General features: G+C 36.0%; 1 protein-coding gene across 4 annotated transcripts in view; it reads right to left on the bottom strand.

Moving 5' to 3' along the window:
• LOC148947451 (uncharacterized) overlaps positions 1-20872 on the bottom strand; it is an 81246-nt gene extending 60374 nt beyond the window's left edge. For 3 of the 4 annotated variants that reach the window (XM_089095859.1, XM_089095856.1, XM_089095860.1), the window contains exon 1: positions 20782-20872. The gene's annotated coding sequence lies outside the window, so the exon portion shown is untranslated. Of the gene's footprint in view, positions 1-20634; positions 20752-20781 lie in introns of those variants that run through there. The other variant, XM_089095857.1, reaches the window with a different exon arrangement.
• Between the last annotated feature and the right edge of the window lie 202 nt (positions 20873-21074).

The following is a 21074-nucleotide window of genomic DNA, read 5'->3' on the forward strand; positions in this document are numbered from 1 at the left end:
CTCACACCCGAAGTCAGTTCTAGAAAAACTTCCTTTTAATGCAATTGACATATACAACTGTGACAAAAATTATGTGGCCACAGTTCACGTTCCTCCTAAAGTGTTTAGGGAGATGGGTTGGATGATATTGTGCAGGGCAACATCATGAGAGAGGTGTCCTTGTGACCATGGTCCGGACTGTTTCTGAAAGCAGTCAGTATTTACCACCTTAATTTATATTTCCAAGGAAAAATTTTCAGCCTCATATACTAACTGGTGCTCCAGCAAACTCAGCAGGTGGAGTTTCATCATCCAGTTGGATCAGTCAAGATCTATTTTTGAAACATATTCATGACCTCAAGGATATTCTCTCACCTCTAGATATTCTAGATATTCTCAAGGATATTCTCTCATTCATCACCTCTAGAACTCAAGGATTCACATCGATCATTTTCCAAATTGCAAGAAAGCAGTAAAAGAAGCCTGTATAAATTTTGTTTGGCAAAATACTAAAATAAAAAATCCATTAATACAACTTCAAACTGACTTTGAAAATCGGGTTCCTGGTTTCACAAAGATCTCACGTAAGATGGATATTTCGAAAAACCCCTCGCAGTAGATATCAGTAATTACACCAAATGATTTGCAGATCAAGGTGATAGATTTGCAAAGTGATACCACACTTAAAACAGCTTTAACGGAAAAAAAAACAGCTTGGTGGATTTCTATAGAAGTTTGCCTTCTGGAAAGTACAAGGAATTAAAAAGGTTTGCTGAGCAATTAATTACTATGTTTGGAAGTACATATAATTGTGAACAAACTTTTTCAATTCTGGATTATCGAAAAAACAAACACTGTTCTCGGTTATCGGACATACATTTAGAGGGCAATATTAGGCTACACGTCTCTACTATAAAAATGCAAGTTAATGTAAAAAAAACATCAAATACAACAACGAAAATCTCATTGATTGTATGAACTACAATAAATGAAGTAAAAATGTACATTATGCGTTCTATTTTCAAACCTAAAATATTTGTATATAAAGATCGTAGATGCACTCTACTTATTATAGTATACCTACAATACTAGACTACAGTGTAATGACATGTGACCGAAGTACGGCCCGCGTAATATCCCACCGTAAACGTTTGGCCCTTTTACAACAAAAGGTAGCCGACCCATGCTCTAAAGGACTAGAATATTGGAAGCTACAATGATGACAGTGGTCAAATATGGTTCTGAAGCATTACTCTCAAAGAAAAGCAGGAAGATTTGCTAGATATTTTCCTGACAAATTGCCTACGGATCGTTTTGAGTACCCGACTGACAATCCGTATCTCAAACAGTAGGCTGTAAAAAAGTGAGGTTCAATCCCGCTTTCTAGTACTATAATGAGAGAAAAGTTGAGAAGGCTAGGGCACATTCTGCGGATGAAGGATGACATATTGCCGAAGATTGTCCTTTTTGGCCAACTGTCTAGGGTCAAACGAAATGCAGGTCGTCCCCAGTTGAGGTGGGAGAATGTTGTAAGGAAAGATTTAAGGGATATGGGAACTTCCTGAAAGGATGCCTTTGAATAGATTGAGATGGAAAAGGAGCGTGCGTAGCTGTGTTGGCCTCATGCGTCTTGGAGCTGCAATGAGTTGTTAGCAGTAGTGGAAGTATTTTCTACTCCTCCTCTTTTTGGAGGAAGTATACTCCTCCTCTTTTTTGAAAACCAATAGAAATAGGTAGAAATGGAAAAATTCCAACAGGAAAACCAATAGGAAAAATTCTTTTTGATGTTCTCACTTTCATAGCTTTAAAAAATACAAAACTAATTAACAATTTAAGTAATAAATATCAGCATATGTATGTGAAACTGATAATGCACATTCATTGGAATTTTTTCAGTAAAGTACAAATTATATCCTGGCTTTTAGAACTCAAAGGAGATTAGAGCCTAAGTAGAAATGATTTCTGCTTCTTCTGAGTTTGAATCTGTAGGTCGCTTTAGTTTCTGTTCGTTTTAGATTTCATTTATTTATTGATATCGATTTGTGGTAGTTGTAAGCTTAGTAGAGTCTTTGATTCTATTTTTGCCCATTTTTGGTTTAATTGCGTTCTTTACTTTTGTTGGAAAGCTTATTTTGGGGAAAAAGTTGTTTTAAGTCTTTGTTGTTCGGTTTATGAAAACATGGTCTTTTTCATATCAAAATAAGGGGATAGCTTAAATCTTTCCGGTATCTTTTTGAAAATTCTTAGTTTGGCCTGCTATTTATAGGGTAGTTAAACTTTTTCGGCAACTCTTAGTAATATAAACTCTTTTGAAAATCATGACACAAATAGTAGTGTTTAATTTAGCCATACACATCCTCTAGTTGACCTGATAAATAAACGTTAATAGCATTCCCAAAAAAATATATCTATGCTCTTTTACAGCCTGGATACAATTATACTCTTTTAATTTGGTAAAATTTTAAGAGCAGAAGTAGTAAAAGAAGTAGCCCAGAAAATTTGAACTTTATAACCTCAGTCGTTCTTGGTATATTGTTGAGATGTCTTATTGGCAAGCAGCATACAGACAGTGTGTCTTGATTTAATTTTAAAGCAACACTTAGTTTTTAAGCATTATGGATAAATTACTTAACTGTTGGGGCTTGACCTACCCAATAACCCTAGAGATATAGTTACTAGACCATTCAGCTATGCTGAACAAAATGGCTGTCATGAAATTTCGATTGGAAGTGTCTGGAAAATTATGAGCTAAAGAGGAGGCCTCATTGCCCTGCAATCGCTTTTGACTCTTAAGAGGGCACTAGAACTATTAATTATAAGTCAAATTAGCTCCTTTAAAATATCAATGATATTACTAGCTATGATAAAGCATCGCTCTCTATGTCCTTATATGTCCTTTTAATACCTGTATGCATATAAGTTTTTCGTTTAATTGAAACTCCTCCTAAACGTTCCCTAAAAGTTCCAACTTAATGCCATTAGTATCGTTAGTTACGATAATCGTAGAAGCAGCATTAAATGAATACACACAGTGTCTTCTGGCTAGCTCAAAATCCAAAACCTATGAAGGTATGAAGGTGAAATTTTCAGAGAGTATTTCTGTTGTACGGATGACAACCTGCCATCCGTATGCAGGTTGTCAAAAGGGCATATCAGCAATATCTTACGAACAGTTTCGTGTGTGAAATTCAAACTTACAGCGCTTGTTGTGGGGGATGTTGAACTAACCAAAAGACAATATTTGCATCATAGAACTAGTATTATGCTTCATAATACTAATACTTCTACTCCTAAAACTACAGCTGCTATTACTATTACTACTATTAACTGTACTCTTACTGCTACTACTATATTTACTGGTGCTAATACTAAAACTAATAAACCTACTGGTATTAAGGCAAAAATTTGGGCAATATTGTAACTGTATTGAAATAAATCAAAAGACACTATGCCCATATAATTTGTCAAGAGGACGTATCAGCAATGCTTCAGGACCGGTTGATGGTATTAAGTTAAATATATCATTGTCTGTTGAAGGAGATGTTGAAAAAAGGTGCTATTTGCATACTGCTCCTAATGCTACTACTGCTACTACAACTATTGAAACGGATAATTACTTCACCTTTCAACAATGCTGAAAAAAAAAGATGTCTCAAAACTTTGTTTGGATATTTGCTACGGGAAATGATGGGCGTGGGTAGGGAGGTTTCCCACAAATCACTTTGACTCTTAAAAAATGTACTATAACTTCCAATTTAAAATCAAATGAGACCCATCTGAATTTAAACGCCCACCCATTCCATAAAAACTTTATATGCCCACAGGGCATAGCTTAAAACCCTTGCCCCAGGGCTCTGGGGGTTTGTCTATCCTGGAAGCACTGTTATATGTTCTTTGGACAACTTTAAACAAAATTGCAATCGCATAATTTCAATCAGATGCATTTGGTGAAAAGAGGGGTAGTTGGGTGTTGGTGGTGCTACTTGAACTCAATCACTATTGACTCTTAAAAGAGAACCAGAACTTTCAATTTCAACCAAATGAGCCACCTCTAAAGTTTATACAACCATCCCTTTCATAAGAACCTTAAATACCCCAGGGGCATAACTTAAAACCCTTGCCCTCAGGCTCTGGTGGTTTGTATCAACCTCAAAAGCCTTGTTATACCATATTTGGAATATTTTGAATAAGAGGACTGTCTCAAAATATTTATTGGATACATCTCAGCAAAGCACGACGTACTTGTGTGTGTGTGTGTGTGGGGGGGGGGTAGGAGATTATGTCTGTGAGGAATACACCCCCCCCCTTATAGCTCTCCGGGAAAGCGTTGTAAGTTATGCCCTTTGGGCATATAAGGTTCTTTTTAAAAGGGTGGTCATATATGCTTTGGAGGGGACTCATTGGATTGGTAATCATAAGTTCTAGTGCCCTTTTTGAGAGTCAAAGTGGTTTGTGGGAAACCTCCCCACCCACGCCCATCACTTCCCATAACAAATATCCAAACAAAGTTTTAAGACATCTTTTTTTTCAGCATGACTGCTAATCATATATATGATAATCCTAGCCATAAAATGCTTTTTGAAGAAACTTCCCTTATTAGCAATGATTTAGGCGTAAAACAGGTTATTCGAGAGGCAATTTAAATTAAAATAAAAATAAATAGTAATACTTCTTTAAATATAGATTTGGGGGAATATTTGCTTGATGCCTTATATACAAATTTAATTGAAAAATAATCTAAATAATTGTATTGAAAAACAAGTAAACAATTCCACTCAACCTGTTCAGGATGGACCTTCTAGACTGACTGCCATAAATTCAAGATTAATTTTAAGACCTTGTCTGTAAGTGTTTCTTATTCCATTTGAATGGGCTGTCTTTTTTCATTTCGCTAGATGTACCAGTTCTGGTCGAACTTAATTGAAGTAATGATGCTAGGGCTGTTTTGATTTTTTTTTTTTAGTACGATTGAATTTTAATGTGAGTTTCTTTTATATTGTTTTTTCCTCATGTTTTGCTGAGGAGGGCCCTTGGATGTAGGGTTGAAATATTCATTTAAAGTTCCGTTCCCCTGTCTTATATAAAAAATTTCCCTATTGTTTGACTTATTGTTTATCCTTTCAAATACGTTAAACAAAATGGCTATCTAAAAAGTTTGATTGGAAGTGTTCGGGGAAATGATAGCCGTGGGGGGGAGGGGTGATTTGCCCTCTTATCAATTTTTGACAAATAAAAAAGGCACAAGTCCTCTCAATTTCCAATCGAATGAGCCCCTTTTGAAGCTTCTACAACGAAACTTTCTATAAAAAAAACTTATTTGACCCAAGGGCATAACTTACGACCTCTTGTCCTGAGGGCTAACGGGGAGGGGGTTGTCATCCTCAAAGGCATAATTTCCAGACCTTTCAACTACGTTGAACGAAGTGGCTATATCAAAATGTTGACCAGAAATATTTGGAGAAATGATGGGCATGGGGAGGGGGGGGGATTCTCCCTCTTTTTACTTTCGACGATTAAAAAGAGCAAGAGCCCTCTCAATTTGCAGTCGAATGAGCCCCTTTAGCCCTTTTTGAAGCTTCTGCGACAAAACTTTCCATAAAAACCTTATATGCCCCAAGGGCATGACTTATTACCCTTGTCCTGAGGGTTATGGCGGAGGGGTTGTCATCCTCAAAGACATTTCCTGACCTTTCAACTACGTTGAACAAATTATCCATATCAAAATGTTTGGGGAAATGATGAGCGTGTGAGGGGGAGGGGGGATTCTCCCTCCGATTCTTTTCGACTATTAAATAGGGTAATAGCCCTCTCAATTTCCAACTGAATAAGCCCTTTTTGAAGCTTTTACGACAAAACTTTCTATAAAAACCTTATATGCCCTCAAGGCATAACATACAACCTTAACCCTGAGGGCTTGGGGGGGTTGTCATACTCAAAGACGTAATCCGGACCATTCAACTACATCCAACAAAATGGCTTTATTAAGATATTGATCGGAAGTGTTTGGGGAAATGATGGGCGTTGGGGGGGGGGGGGGCATTCACGCTCTGATCACTTTTGACTATAAACAAGGGCACGAGCCCTCTCAGTTCCCAATTGAATGAGCCCTTTTTGAAGTTCCTATGACAAAACTTTCTATAAAAACCTTATATGTCCCCAGGGCATAGCTTACAACCTTTGTCCTGGGGGCTGTGGGGGGTTTGTCATCCTCAAACATAATTTCCGGACCTTCAACTACGTTGAACAAAATGACTATCTCAAAATTTTGATTGGATGTGTTTGGGGAAATGGTGAGCGTGAGAAGGGGGTTAGTGGACCTCCAATCACTTTCGACTATTAAAAAGGGAACTAGCCCTTTCTATTTTCAATGAAATGAGCCCTTTTTGAAGTTTCTACGACAAAGCTTTCATTAAAAACTTTATATGCCCCCAGGGCATAACCTACGAACCTTGCCCTGAGGGGTGAGGGGTTGTCATCCTACGTTGAACAAAATGGTCGTCTCAATATTTTGATTGGATGTGTTTGTGGAAATAGTGGGTGTGAGAGGGGGGTTAGTTGCCCTCCAATCACTTCCAACTATTAAAAATGACACTAGCCCTTTCAATTTCCAATCCTTTTTGACCTTTTTGAAGTTTCTATGACAACGCTTTCTATAAAAAAAACTTTATATGCCCCCAGGGCATTACTTACAACCCTTGCCCAGAGGGATGTGGGGGGAGTGTCATCCTCAAAGACATTATTTCCAGATCTTTCAACTATGTTGAACAAAATGGCTATCTCTAAATGTTGATTGAGTGTGTCTGGGGAAACGGTGGGTGTGGAAGAGGTGTTAGTTGCCCTCCAATCACTTTCGACTATTAAAAAGCGAACTAGCCCTTTCAATTTCCAATTGAATGGGCCCTTTTCGAATTTTCTACGACAACTCCTTCGATATGAAGTGCCCTGGTTTAAAAGAAAAAAAAAATAATAATACATTGTGCCCACATTATTCTTTACTTAGGCAGCGTTATTGCACTGCCTATGATGATATACCCTCTGCAAATACACTCATTCATCAGCAGTAAAAAAAAAAGAAAGAAAAAACGTTGAGCATGTTCCCTTCCATTTCCTTCTGCTTCTATCTCGATGTGGGGGTTAAAATAAACGATCATTCATTGTAATGACAGTAGATGGCTACATTAGTCCCGTCGACATCTGTTTTAACAAGCACATTTTTTTGTTGTTGACGGCATTGCATCTGTTAACGTCTGTTTTACCAAGCTTTTTTTTTTTTTACTGCCCAATGTATCCATCACAATACTATCCAGTGTACCTGTACAAACACTCAGTAAAATAAACGATTTTTAAAAAAAACGCCAAGTGTGTCTCAGAACTAAAAGGCCATCTGACTTAACAAAGCGTATCAGAACACTAAAGTGTATTAAAGTAGAGGAAGTTAACAATTGTAAATATATGAATAATACCTAAAATAAAAATAAGTATGTGGTTAAAGATAATTTACAGTCTACAGTATTTATCATAAATTTATTTCAGGTAATATTCCAACATTTGGACATTTCATGCTGAAGAGAAGGAAATCACCACTGATTTACCAAACCGCCGCTGAAAAAAGCTACCTGTGTTCTAAGCTTTAGACTAGGTGACATTATTACAGACCCACAGGCCAAATGACATTGCTTCCTAAAACTTTTTTAGAGGAAATATTACATGAAGTGTTCATTAAAAGTGAATAAGCATATGCAAATAAGGGGATATGCTGGATGAGAAGGGCTAGTAAAATATCAATTTGTCACTCAATTATACATACTTCACAAGGAAATAAACAAGTCCAGTTAACAATTATATTGCTTTCTTTCGCCCTGTTGTGTATCCAGTAAAAATCGCAATAACAATATCATATCCAATCCTGTTGTCTCCCAGCCTTTGGACAGTTTTGCACTAGGCGCCGTAAAATATGCAAAATATCGGTAAAATACCGGCAAAACACGTTAAAGAGATAAAACACCATATTTACAAGGGTCTGTAAAATTACGGTAAAGTACATAATATACCCAATTTCACCATTTACAACACTACACATGACCCCCCATAGCCCCAAGGAAAGAGCAATAAGTTATGCAATTTGCCAATTTTTGACATATAGTATTTGATATTGGGAAATATACAGAAGTTCTTGTGAGGGAATTTTTTTTGTGCGTGGGGGGGTCCAAGGGGAGAATTTTCCATGAAGACGAAAGTCCATGGAAGGAGCGGGAGTTTCCGAGGAAAATTTTACACAGGGAGGGGGAATCAAATTTCCTGGTATGATTTGAAAAATGGTTGGAAATCAAAATAAAAAACATTTTTTTTTTCAACTGGAAATACAGAGCAACATTAAAACTTAAAATAAATGGAAACTATTCTGTAGACCAAGCATTTTAGCTGTGAGTCCATTTTCGCAAGCATAAAATGAACATGAATAAGCTCTTTCTATTATTATATAGATGCTATTAGAAGCACTCTTTGTGCAGGGAATTTCAAATGGTGACACATCCAAATATCTATTTTTGTACCAAATAAAGTGTATTGCATATAACATGTACTATTTTACTTAAAAAAAAAAAAAAAAAAAAAAAAAAAAAAAAAAAAAAAAAAAAAGCATACATAAACCCTTGTAGAAACTTATGGTGACAATGCTCTGTTGATTGTGACATGCAGACTGATTTCAATGATTCAAGAATAACTGATTTTGAACTTTGGGATAGAGGTCATTCTGGCACATCAAAAAGTTTGAAGGCAAAGCACTGGAAGACATGCTCAACAAAGACCCAAGTCTGATGCTAGCAGAATTTGGAAAAGCACTACAAAAGTAGATAACAAAGTTAACACTTTCAAACATTTTAAAGAATTAGGAATGAAAGGACAATGGGTTCCTGCCTTTATTTTGTATTTAAAAATGAACTTATTCAAAGTCCTTTTGTGGCATTGAAAAGCCTAGCTTAACAAGCCAAGCCAAAAACAACAAAAGCTTCTAAAGGTTCCCATGCAACTTTACCATTGTTTAACTGAACCCTGTGCAACTAAATCTGGTATAGATGTATGAGCAGTCCATCACATAAGGAGACATGTTAAGAAAACAATTCTTACTTCATAATATGGGACCACAAAAACCAAAGATTTGAGTATGTGAGGAAGTTCTTGACTTATTACCACAAAGGAGATAGCTTCTAGAGTCAAATCATAACTGAAGATGAAATACAAGTTTTGCATACCATGCCCAAATCAAAGCAAGAGAGCAAGAAATGGAGATACACACACTTGCCTGTAAAGGTGAAGGCCAAACAAACTTTGTCCCAGCACAAAATCATGGCATTGGTGTTTTAGGATAAGCATGGTTTTGTTGGTGATTTTCTTGCAATAAGGCACCACTATCAATGCAGAATCACACTGCCAACCCTGAGAAAGCTACACAGAGCAATTCAAAACAAAAGACACAAAATGCTGACAAAGGGATCATCTTTTCTTTAATGATTCACTTTTTTTAATAGCCTTTTGTTGTCTGCTTACATTCAAATCAACATTATTTAAAAAACAAGCCTTGCATATGTACCCCAAGCTGTCAAATTTTGGTAGGCCAGTGTGGGAATGATTCAAGTCTAGACTCAGTGAAGAAACAACTTAAGTCCAAGCTGTAGACTGTTTTAGTGGGGATCAAAAGATGGACCTGTTGTAGTGGCACCCACTTGGAGGAAGCCAAAATTCTAATGTCCCACCAAGATCTTAAAAAATATCTTTCTGAAGTTTTTTTTTTGAAAATACCTTTCCATTATTTTCAATGAAAAGAACAACAAGTTTGAGTTGTGTTGCTCTAAGTTTGAAACAAAATCAGGCAAAGCTTATAGATCTATATGATGGGTTGCAATATTACAACTCCTTGCAATTGCTGTCAGTAGGGTAGATTTTTGTGATTTTTCTAAAAAAAAGCTGAACCCAAATAAGATTGTGGGGATATAAATTATTCACCCAAGCTTTCTTAAAGAGCCATATGCTAAACTATCAAGCCAATTAATTCATTTGAATAACCTTAAATTCTATTATTCTGGCCAAGGAGTATAAGTAAATAGGGTAAAAGACCTCTTTTTGGGAAAGACCACTTTTCTTTGGCATTCCAGACAAATAGAGACGGGGTTTTGGACCACCCCTATATTACTACAGAATGATGCAATGAGTGATTAGTTACAAGAGCCCCATCTTCTTGATAAAATTTTCACCAATATTTTGTCAGCATAAATTAAAAATGTGGTCTTTTTTTGACAAGCAATTAAGAAGAAAAAATATATTTAATATTTGTGATTTGTAAAATAAATATCAAGCAATAAAAGTTAAAATTGTAGAATCTAAAGAAAATCAGCTTTCTGTTAATATGTGAATAAAACTGAAGCACTGAAAGGATATATATGTCAAATTAGGATAATTGGTATTTCCGAAAAGTGGTCCCTGTAGGTAAGTCAATAAACTAATAATTTCAAGTGTTTGATATTAAGTAATTTTAATAATAACCATATTGATACATAGCTTAGATTTTTAGCTATTCTTTGATACATACAATTCTTCTCAATTTGTTTTTGGTAACAAGGTGTGAGGGTTTTAGTTTTACATAATTTTGCTCAATTGGATACTGGTTTTTTACCCTATATAAGAGAGGTAACTTGTGTTAGTGTCACCAAAACAAAGTTAAAATTCGAAACAAGCTACATTTTGCTATCTTGGAAAGGTGTTAGGTTAGGAAAAATGAAAATCTCAGTAATAAAACCAGGGCCAAAAACATACTCTGGGAGGTATTGCCAGCTTCTATGTTAACTCTCTTCTGATTTCTAAGGCTTAGAAATTTGCCTACTGTATATGTATATATGTAGGCTATTGGAATTTTGACAGAACAACAATTTACCTTAATTTTCAGTTTCTTTTTCTCTGGTTTTAGTTTTGAAAATGCATTCCTGTTATTGAGCAGAATTTTAAGCCATATCTATGGTTTTTACTAAAGCAGCGTTCACAAGCATGTCTAGCTAGAATCCCATGTCTAGCCAGAACTCAATGTCTAGGCAATGACCACTCACAAATAAAATTTGGTGCTTAGCTAGACATGCTAGACAAGGCACTTGGCTAGACATTGAGTTCTAGACTCTCGAACTCAATGTCTAGGATTTTTTATTACAGCCAATCAGAATGTGTCAAGTCCCACTATTTTCATCATTTATGTTTACATTTTTAAACTGAAATTTAATTTTTATTTTCTCATTAATTGTTTCTTTCATTTTAAGCAAATATGCAACACCAGACATAATAGTTAAGCACACCAAGGCAATTGTTTTGCATATCTCATCCATTATCTTGTGACAGTAAAAATAGGGATTACAATTTTGAAAGTTTTGCCTGCATTAGCTCTCTTGATGTGCTAGAAATGACAATTTGAAACTAAATTTGTAGTTTTAGCTGAGCACTGAAATTTACTTGTGAATGGTCGTTGCCTAGACACTGCATTCTGGCTAGACATGGGATTCTAGCAAAAGGTCAGTACCCTCTAGAGAGAGAAGGAGTAGAGGTAGGTACTAAAAAATATCTTCCTGGGACATAGTCTACTGTAGTCTGTAGATCCATCCCTGAAAGTTTCATTTTCCTAACCTTAGCCCTTTCTAAGAAAGTAAAAAGAAGCTTTTCAAAAATTTTACAAAAAAAACTATCAACACCATCTAGCATTTGGTAACAGTTGACATTTTTTCAGTTCAATAACAAGAATCTTTAATTTAATCAGTATAACTGGTAAAACTAGGGTAGTAACAAGCCCCTGACCTCAGTTCCTGCAAGAAAAAAGATTACAGAGCATGAAAACACCAAGTAGTCTATTGCTAAATGCTAGATGGGGTTGATAGTTTTTTGGTTAATGCTAGTCTAGTATTGGCACCCATAAGGGGAAAGGGGCAGCCCCCCTGGCTATGGGCGCCCAGACTGAATTTTAGGGGGGCTTATCTGGTCTAATTGGCACTTCCAGTGCTGTATAATTGAAATCTCAAGACAAAATATCACAGGTAGCGCTATAGCGCTGCCTAAGTAAAGAGTGATGTGGGCACAATATATTGTTTTTTTATACCAGGGCACTTCTTATAGAAAGAAATTTAATAAGAACTTCAAAAGAGCTCATGGATGACAACCAGTTCCCCATCTCCCATTTCAATCACTTCCCCAAACACAGCCAATAAAAATTTTGAGATCGCCATTTTGTTCTGTTTATTTTAAAGTCCAGAAATTATTAATTTGAGAATGACAACCCCCCCCCCCCCCAACCCTCAGAGCAAGAGTTGTAAGTTATGCCCTGTGGGGATATAAGGTTTTTTAAAAGAAAGGGTGGTCGTATAAACCTCACAGGGGGCTTATTTGATTGATAATCAGAATTTTTACTGGCCTTTTTAACAGTCAAAAGTGATTGGAGGTCATTCAGCTCCCCCCCCCCATACACCAATCGTTTCCCCAAACACATTCAGTCATAATTTTTGAAATAGCCATTTTGTTCAGTGAAGTTGAAAGGTCCAGAAATTATGTCTTTGAGGATAACTCCCCCCCATATAGACCTCAGGTCAAGGGTTGTAAGTTATACCCTGGGGGCATATAAGATTTTTATAGAAATGGTGGTCGTATAAACTTCAAAGAGGGCTCCTTGAATTCGTAATCAGAAGTTATAGTGCTATTTTAAACAGTCAAAGTGATCAGAAGCCAAATAGCCCCCCCCCTCACACACACACACACGTCATATTTTCAAGAAACGCATCTGATAGAAATTTTAAGATTGCCCTTTGTTGTCATAGAAACTTCGAAAAGGGCTCAGTCGGTTGGTAATTGAAAGGGCTAGTGCCTTCTTTAATAGTCAAAAGTGATTGGAGGGCAATCAGCACCCCTGCCCATCATTTTCCTAAACACTTCCAGTCAAAATTTCAAGATATTTATTGTGTTTGATGTAGTTTAAAAGTCCAGAAATTATGTCTTTGAGGATGAGAGCCCCCTCACAGTCCTCAGGGCAAGGGTTGTAAGGTATGCCCCGAGGGCATTTAAGGTTTTAATGGAAAGGGTGGTTGTATAAACTTCGGAAGGGGCTCATTGTATTGGAAATTGGAAGTTGAAGAGCCATTTTTAAGAGTCAAATTTATCAGAGGGCAACTATACCCCCCACGTCATATTTTCTCCCAATGCATCCGATAGAAATTTTAAGATGGCTATTTGTTCAAAATTAGTCCAAAGATTTCATAACACAGCCTTTGGGGTTAACACAACCCCCCAAAGTATGGGGATAAGGGTTTTAAGTTATGCCCCGGGGGGATGTAAGGTTTTTATGAAGAGGTGGTCTTATGAACTTTAGAGGAGGCTCATTTGATTGGAAATGCATACTTCTAGTTCCATTTTAAGAGTCAAGCGTGATGGAGAGAAAATAGACCCCCCCCACTCTCCCTGACATTCTCTTTTCCCCAAACACATTCAATCAAAATTGTGAGACAGCCATTTTGTAGCCAATAGTCCAAAGAGAATTTAACAGTGTCTTCAATAATCAAACATAAGAAATATTTAGGCGGACGTTGAACTAAATCAAAACAAACTATGAACATGTGAACTTTCAAAAAGGTGGCAAAGCAATATCTTAAAAACAACTTATATTATTAAGTTAGATCTTTAAGAGTAAGTTGTGGGAGATTTTGAACTAGCCAGAAGGCACTATGTGTGTACTTTTAGTACTACAACTACAGTTACTGTAACTAATGACGCTAAGAGTACTAAGGTGAAACTTCTAGGAAGGGTTTAGGGGGCATTCCAATCATAGGCAGCACAATAGCGCTGCCCAAGTATAGAACAATGTTGGCTCAATGTATTATTATTTTTTTCTCCATACTCAGGCACTTTGTATTGAAGGAGTTGTCGTAGAAACTTCGAAAAGGGCTCATTCGATTGGAAATTGAAAGGGCTAGTGCCCTTTTAATAGTCGAAAGTGATTGGAAGGCAACTAAAACCCCTTCCACACCCACCATTTCCCGAAACACATCCAGTCAAAGTTTTGAGATAGCCATTTTGTTCAGCATAGTTGATTTCCAGATATAAAATATGTTTTTGAGGAGGTCACTCCCCCACTACCTTTGGGGCAAGGGTTTTCAGTTATGCCGTGGAGGCATATAAGGTTTTTATAGAAGGCGTTGTCGTAAAAATTTCAAAAAGGGTTCATTTGATTGGAAATGGAAATGGCTAGTGCCCTTTTTAATAGTCGAAAGTGATTGGAAGGCAACAAACACCCCTTCCATACCCACCATTTCCCCAAACACATCCAATAAAATTTTGAGATAGCCAATTTGTCCCATGATGTTCAAAGTTCAGCAAATTATACCTTTGAACAGTACACTCCCTCCACAGTCTTCAGGGCAAGGGTTATAAGTTATGCCCTGGAGCATATAAGATTTTTATTGAAATCTTTGGCGTAGAAACTTGAAAAAGGGCTCATTCGATTTGAAATTCAAAGGGCTAGTACCCTTTTTAATAGTCGAAAGTGAGTTGAGGGCAACTAACCCCCCTCTCACACCCACCTTTTCCCCAAACACATCCAATCAAAATTTTTAGATAGCCATTTTGTTCAACCTAGTTGAAAGTTTTGGAAATTAGATCTTTAAGGATGACAACCCCTATCCCCACTAAAGCCCTCATGGCAAGGTTTGTAAGTTATGCCCTGAGGGCATATAAAGTTTTTTTTATCAAAAGCATTGTCCTAGAAACTTCAAAAGGGCTCATTCAATTGGAAATTTAAAGAGCTAGTGCCTTTTTTAATAGTTGAAAGTGATTGGATAGCAACTAACGCCCCTCTCACACCCACCTTTTCCCCAGACACATCCAATAAAAATTTTGAGACATCCATTTTGCTCAACATAGTTAAAAGTTTTAGAAATTAGGTCTTTTAGGATGATAACCCCCTCATAGCCCTCAGTGCAAGGGTTGTAAGTTATGCCTTGGGGGCATATAAAGTTTATATAGAAAGCTGTAATAGAAATTTCAAAAAGAGATCATTTGATTGGAAATTGAAATTGCCCTTTTTTATAGTCAAAAGTGAGTGGAGAGTAATTAACCCCACTTTCACGCCCACCATTTACCCAAAAGCATTCAATAAAAGTTTAGAGATAGCCATTTCGTTCAACGTAGTTGAAAGTTTTGAAAATTATGTATTTAAGGATGACAAACCCCCCAGAGCCCCAAGGGCAAAGGTTGTAAGTTCTGCCCTGGGGGTATATAAGGTTTTTAGATAGAAATGTCATAAAACTTCAAAAGTGGCTCATTCAATTGGAAATTGAGAGGGCTAGTGCCTTTTGTAATAGTTGAAAGTGATTGGAGGGTAACTAACCCCCCTCTCACGCCCAACATTCCTCTAAACATATCCAATCAAAATTTTCAGATAGCCATTTTGTTCAACATGGTAGAAACTTCTGGAAACTAGGTCTTCGAGAGTGACCCCCCCCCCCCCAGCACTCAGGGCAAGGGTTGTAAGTTATGCCCTGGGGGCATATAAGATGTTTATTGAAAGTTTTGTAGTAAAAACTTCAAAAGGGGTCATTTGATTGGAAATTGAAAGGGCTAGTGCCATTTTTATTAGTTGAAAGTGATTGGAGAGCGACTACCACCCCTCTCATGCCAACCATTTTTCCAAACACAGCCAATCATAATTTTGAGATAGCCATTTTGTTTAACATAGTTGAAAGTTCTGGAAATTAGGCCTTAGAGGATCACTGTCACCCTAACAGACCTTAGGGTAAGGGTTGTAATTTATGCCCTGGGGGCATATAAGGTGTTCATAGAAAGCGTTGTTGTTCCAAAAAGGACTCATACAATTGGAAATCAAAAGGCCTAGTGCCCTTTTTAATAGTCAAATGTGATTGGAAGGCTTGACATTTTTATAGTAAAGATTGATGTGGGTATAATGTATTATTTTTTGTTGTTGTTTAGACCAGGGCATTTTGTATCAAAGGAGTTGTCATGCAAACTTCGAAAAGGGCTGATTCAATTGAAAATAAAAAGGGATGATGCCCTTTTTGATAGTCGAAAGTGATTGGAGGGCAACTAATCCCCCTCCCACTCTCCCATTTGCCCATTATGTTTGAAAACTAAATGTTGCCTTAAGATTAAATCAAACTGCACTGTGTTAATGCTAATTCCTAAAAAGGCATCTCAGCAGTATCCCAAGAATGACTAAGGCTATTATGTTCAAACTTTCTGGGCTACTTCTGCTCTTAAAATTTAACCAAATCAAAATAGTGTAAGTGTATCCAAGCTATCAAAGAAAGTAAACAGATTTTTTTTTGAATGGTATCAAATTTCCCATTTCAGGTCAACTAGAGGAGGTCTGAAACTAAATTAAACAGTACTATTTGTGTCCAGATTTTTAAAAGGGTGTATGTTGTTAAAAATTCCTGAAAATTTTTCTCTGGCATACAAATAGCAGGCCAAACTATAAAGTCTTAAAAAAACGAAAAGATTTAAAGTATTATTTTCTTTTTCCCTGAAAAGACTATGTCACTATAAAACAAACATAAATACTCCATTAAACAAAAAATGAGCAAAAATAAAATCAAATAATCTACCAGGTGTGAAACTACCACAAATCGGTATCAATAAATAAATGAAACCCAAAATGAACAGAAATTACAATAAATAACCAAGTCAAACTCAAAACAAGCAGAAATTAGCATAAGTTGGGCAGAAAACCCCTATGCCTTCCAAAGGCCAGAACAAAATTTGCACTTTCCTGAAAAATACAAATGAATGTGCATTGTCAGTTTAATATACATATACTGATATTTAGTAATCAAAATGTTAATATTATTTCATTTATTGAAGTTATAAAAGTAAAAACATTTATTTTTTATTCAGTAAAGTGCAAATTTTGTTCTGGCCTTGGGAAGGCAAAGGGGTTTTGCACCCAATTTATGTTAATTTCTGCTTTTTTTGAGTTTGACTCTGTTATTTATTGTAATTTCTGTTCCTTTTGGGTTTCATTTATTTATTGATGCTGATTTGTGATAGTTTCATGCTTGTTATATTATTTGATTTTATTTTTGCTTATTTTCTGTTTAATGGAGTTCTTTTTTATTAACTAAACAAAAAAACTGTATACATGCAGGTTTTCAAAAAGGCATATAAGCAATATCATAGGCAGCACCACTCCATAATAGCTAGAAATATCATTGAAACATTCAAGAAGCTAATTCAATTCACAATTAAAAATTCTTATAAGCCTTATATATTGGAGGGCAATCACCCATCTCTCAAGCTGATTTTATTTCCCAAACACATCTAGTCAAAATTCAGCAACTATGTTCAACAGTCCAGCAACTATATCTTTAGGGAAATTGGGCATGTCAAACCCCCACAATTATGCCAAACTATAGATTCTCATAGAAAAAAAACAACAAGAAATAAAATGATTTTTTTTTTCATGAAAATGACTTTGTCAATAAAAAACAAACAGAAATTTATCTAGATAAACTTTTTCTACAAAATAAGCTTTTCAAAGAAAAGTAAAGAGCTCCATTAAGCCAAAAATGGACAGATATGTAGTCAAGTAATCATCCAAGCGTAAAACTACCACAAATCACTATCAATAAATAAATGAAACTCAAAATGAACAGAAATTAGAATAAATAGCAGAGTCAAACTCCAAACAAGCAAAAATTAACATTAGTAAGACTGATACCCCCCATGCATTTTCAAGACCAGAACATAATTTGTGCTTTACTGAAAACAAAATATGTTTAAATGTTTTCACCTTTTTTTACTTAAATAAGTAAAAATCTTTTTCTACTCACTATTTTTTTACCCATTTTTATTTTAAGGAATAAATATCAGTATAGGTAAGTTAAACTGACAATCTATGGTCATTTTTTTTATTTTTTTCAGTAAGGCCTAAGTTATGTTCTGGTTGTGATAAGGCATGGGGGTTGTCAGCCCTAGTAATGTTAATTTTTGCTTGTTTTGAGTTTGACTGGGCCATTTATTATAATTTCTGTTTGTTTTGAGTTTCATTTAATTGTTGATAGTTATTTGTGTTAGTTTTATGCTTGGAAGATTATTTGACTTTATTTCTGTCCAATTTTGGCTTAATAGAGCTTTTTACTTTTCTTTGAAAACTTATTATGTGGAAAGTTTTTTAAATTAATATAAATATACAACACTGTCATTCAGCCAGGGGGGCTGACCCCCCCCCCCCTTTATGGGCACCCATGCTCCTGACTGAATGATTTTGTTTTGAGATTTCTCTTATGCAGCATTGGAAGTGCCAATTAGACTGGGTAAGCCCCTATAATCCAGCTTATGGCCACCCATGAGTAAATTTCTAAGTTCTAGGTGGCCCTATAATTTAGCTAGGATGAAAGCGAGAACATTGTTTGATGCCTTTTTTGTGCTCTTTCATAATACAATATTTGCTTCTGTTGCAAATTGCATCTTGAGCCATTAAAGGGGCCCCAAAGGTATTTTATAAGAATTATGAAAGAGCATAAAAAAACATCAAAATGATGTTTTTACTTTCATCCTGGGTAAAATTCTACTTTAGCTACATTTGGCTATCTTGGAAAGGGATTAGGTTAGGAAAATGAAACTTTCAGGGATGGATTTAAAGGCTAAAGTATGTTCTGGGAAGATATTTTGAAGTGCCCACCTCCATTCCTTCTTCCTCTAGAGGATCTTGACCTTTAGAAATCTGAGTGTTATAAAAGTGAAACCTTGCAAAATAGATCTTCTGCTTAAATAAAGTACAACAAAATTATTTTCAGCTTCACAACTTTGCTCAATCCCAATTTATAAGGTTTATATACAAATACATTTCCTAAATTTTGAAAAAAAAACTTTGATATGGCTTAAAATTATACTCAAATAACTAGAATTGCATTTTCAGAACTAAAACCAGAGAAAAAGAAACTGATAACTTAAAATTAAGGAAAAAAGTTGTTTTGTCAAATTATCAATAGGTCATATAGGCAATTTTCAGGACCCTCCAGAGTGAGAAGGAAGGGGAGGGGGAGGTACTTCAAAATATCTTTCCAGGACATACTTTAGCCAGTAGACCAATCCCAGAAAATTCTATTTTCCTAACCTAACCCCTTTCCAAGACAGCCAAAAGTAGTTAAAGTAGAATTTTACCCAAACATATACCCTGAATTGTCAGCAGCAAAGTTTCAAACTGCAAAGTTCAGCACTATTTTTGTTGACAGCATTTGAAAAACTTGAAAAGGTAGGAAAATGGTTTGAATTGAAAATCAAGTATTTGGCAGGTTAGGTTATAACTTGTGTGGTTACACAAAATGAAATACCTTTCGGGCCCCTTAAAGGGTTCAAGATGCAATTTGTGACAGAAGTGATTATTGTATTATAAAAGAGCATAAAAAAGGCATCAAATGTTTTCACTTTTATCCTAGCTAAATTAAAGGGCCACCTAGAAATGTACCCACTCGTGTAGTTTCTACTCTTATACCCATACTCTTTGAAGCAGGCCATAAAGGATTGGTCCTTGTGGAATGCCTGCCAGCATTGACTTAAAAATTTTGATAGAGGATCCTGGCACATCACAGTGTAGATGCCATTCCTTTAGCTCCCAGTTCCTGTCCACACCTTGTTTCAATTACTCCTGGGTTTAGGTTGGATTGTTTGACTGCTTAGGGAGTTTCAAAGTAGTGCATCACAGTTAGGATAGAAGCAGTAATGTTCTGTGTAGGCAATTGAATGGTAGGCAAATACCAATTTGACATTATTATTTTCCTAAAAATTACATAGATAGACTTCCACCATATGGCTAATATGGGAGTAAAGTTCATTTGTGATGAAAATGGATGTTATATATAGATTGAGGATGCAATTCTAGGGGTAAAGTTCTATAAAATCATATTATTGAGTTAGGACTAAAGTGAATACACCATTTGATGCCTTTTTTTATGCTGATTATGAATATAATAAGCATTTCTATCAGAAATGAATTTCAGACCCCCCCCCCCCTATATAGGCTATACCTAACCCAACCTAACCCAGAATTGGCCTATATAGGGGGGGGGGGGCTGAAATTCATTTCTGATAGAAAAGATTGTCATATTTGTAATCAGCATAAAAAAGGGCATCAAATGGTGTATTCACTTTAGTCCTAACTCAATAATATGATTTCATAGAACTTTACCATTCTAGGTAGGCTACATATTTGCATGTTAGGGGGATGGGGGTATATATTCTGTGAATATATAGCCTAGGTTCTAAGAAATTCATGAATTTCTTAGAAAAACTGGACAAACAAGGAAAGAAGTGAAGATAAAGGCTCTTGCTCTGCAAAATGGGTTAACCAGGATTATTCTGCATGTTATGGAGTAAGAATTGTTTTCTGAATGTTTACTTATGTCTAGCTGGACTCCTAGGCTTAATAACTCCTTTCCATGATAGCCAAAAGTAACTGAAGCAGAATTTTACTGATGCTTTTTTTTACACTTTTTTATAACTCATATAAAATATCTTTGGGCTTTAGGGGCTCAAGATCCAATTTGCAAAGAAGCAATTATTGAGTTATGTAAGAACATGAAAAAGGCCACCTAGAAATTTAACAAGACTAGATCACGCAATTATTACCAAAGATAAGCAACATTTGTCCCAGATTAGGCTAGGTGCTACCCAAGCAGCTTAGTCCTAGCCTGACAAGACCCCATTCCCATTAGGAATGCCATTTCAAGCTCCTCTACTCTGATCAGCAGGCATTTAAACTACAGAGGAGCTTACTTTGACAAGTTAGGTTCTATTTATTTGCTTTCTTCCATTCCCTGACTGTGAGGATATTATTGTTTATGTTCAGTCACTAGTTCAGGGTTGCCAGAAAGTCAAACAAAAAACAAGCCCGAGCCTTTGAAAACCAAGACTGCCATCATAGACCTTATTCGTTTGTCCCCCTGAATTGCAACACTGCGCGAAAATCGGCCATATTGTTGGAAGGTTTGCTGTGCAAACATGGAACTTATCATGGACTTTCCTGAAATTCAGAAGGCACTGGTGAGTTAATTTTGTTGATAATCTTG

Source organism: Artemia sp. Qi Xiang Cuo, chromosome 10 (assembly GCF_049724085.1).
Source record: "Artemia sp. Qi Xiang Cuo chromosome 10, ASM4972408v1, whole genome shotgun sequence".
NCBI lineage: Eukaryota > Metazoa > Arthropoda > Branchiopoda > Anostraca > Artemiidae > Artemia > Artemia sp. Qi Xiang Cuo.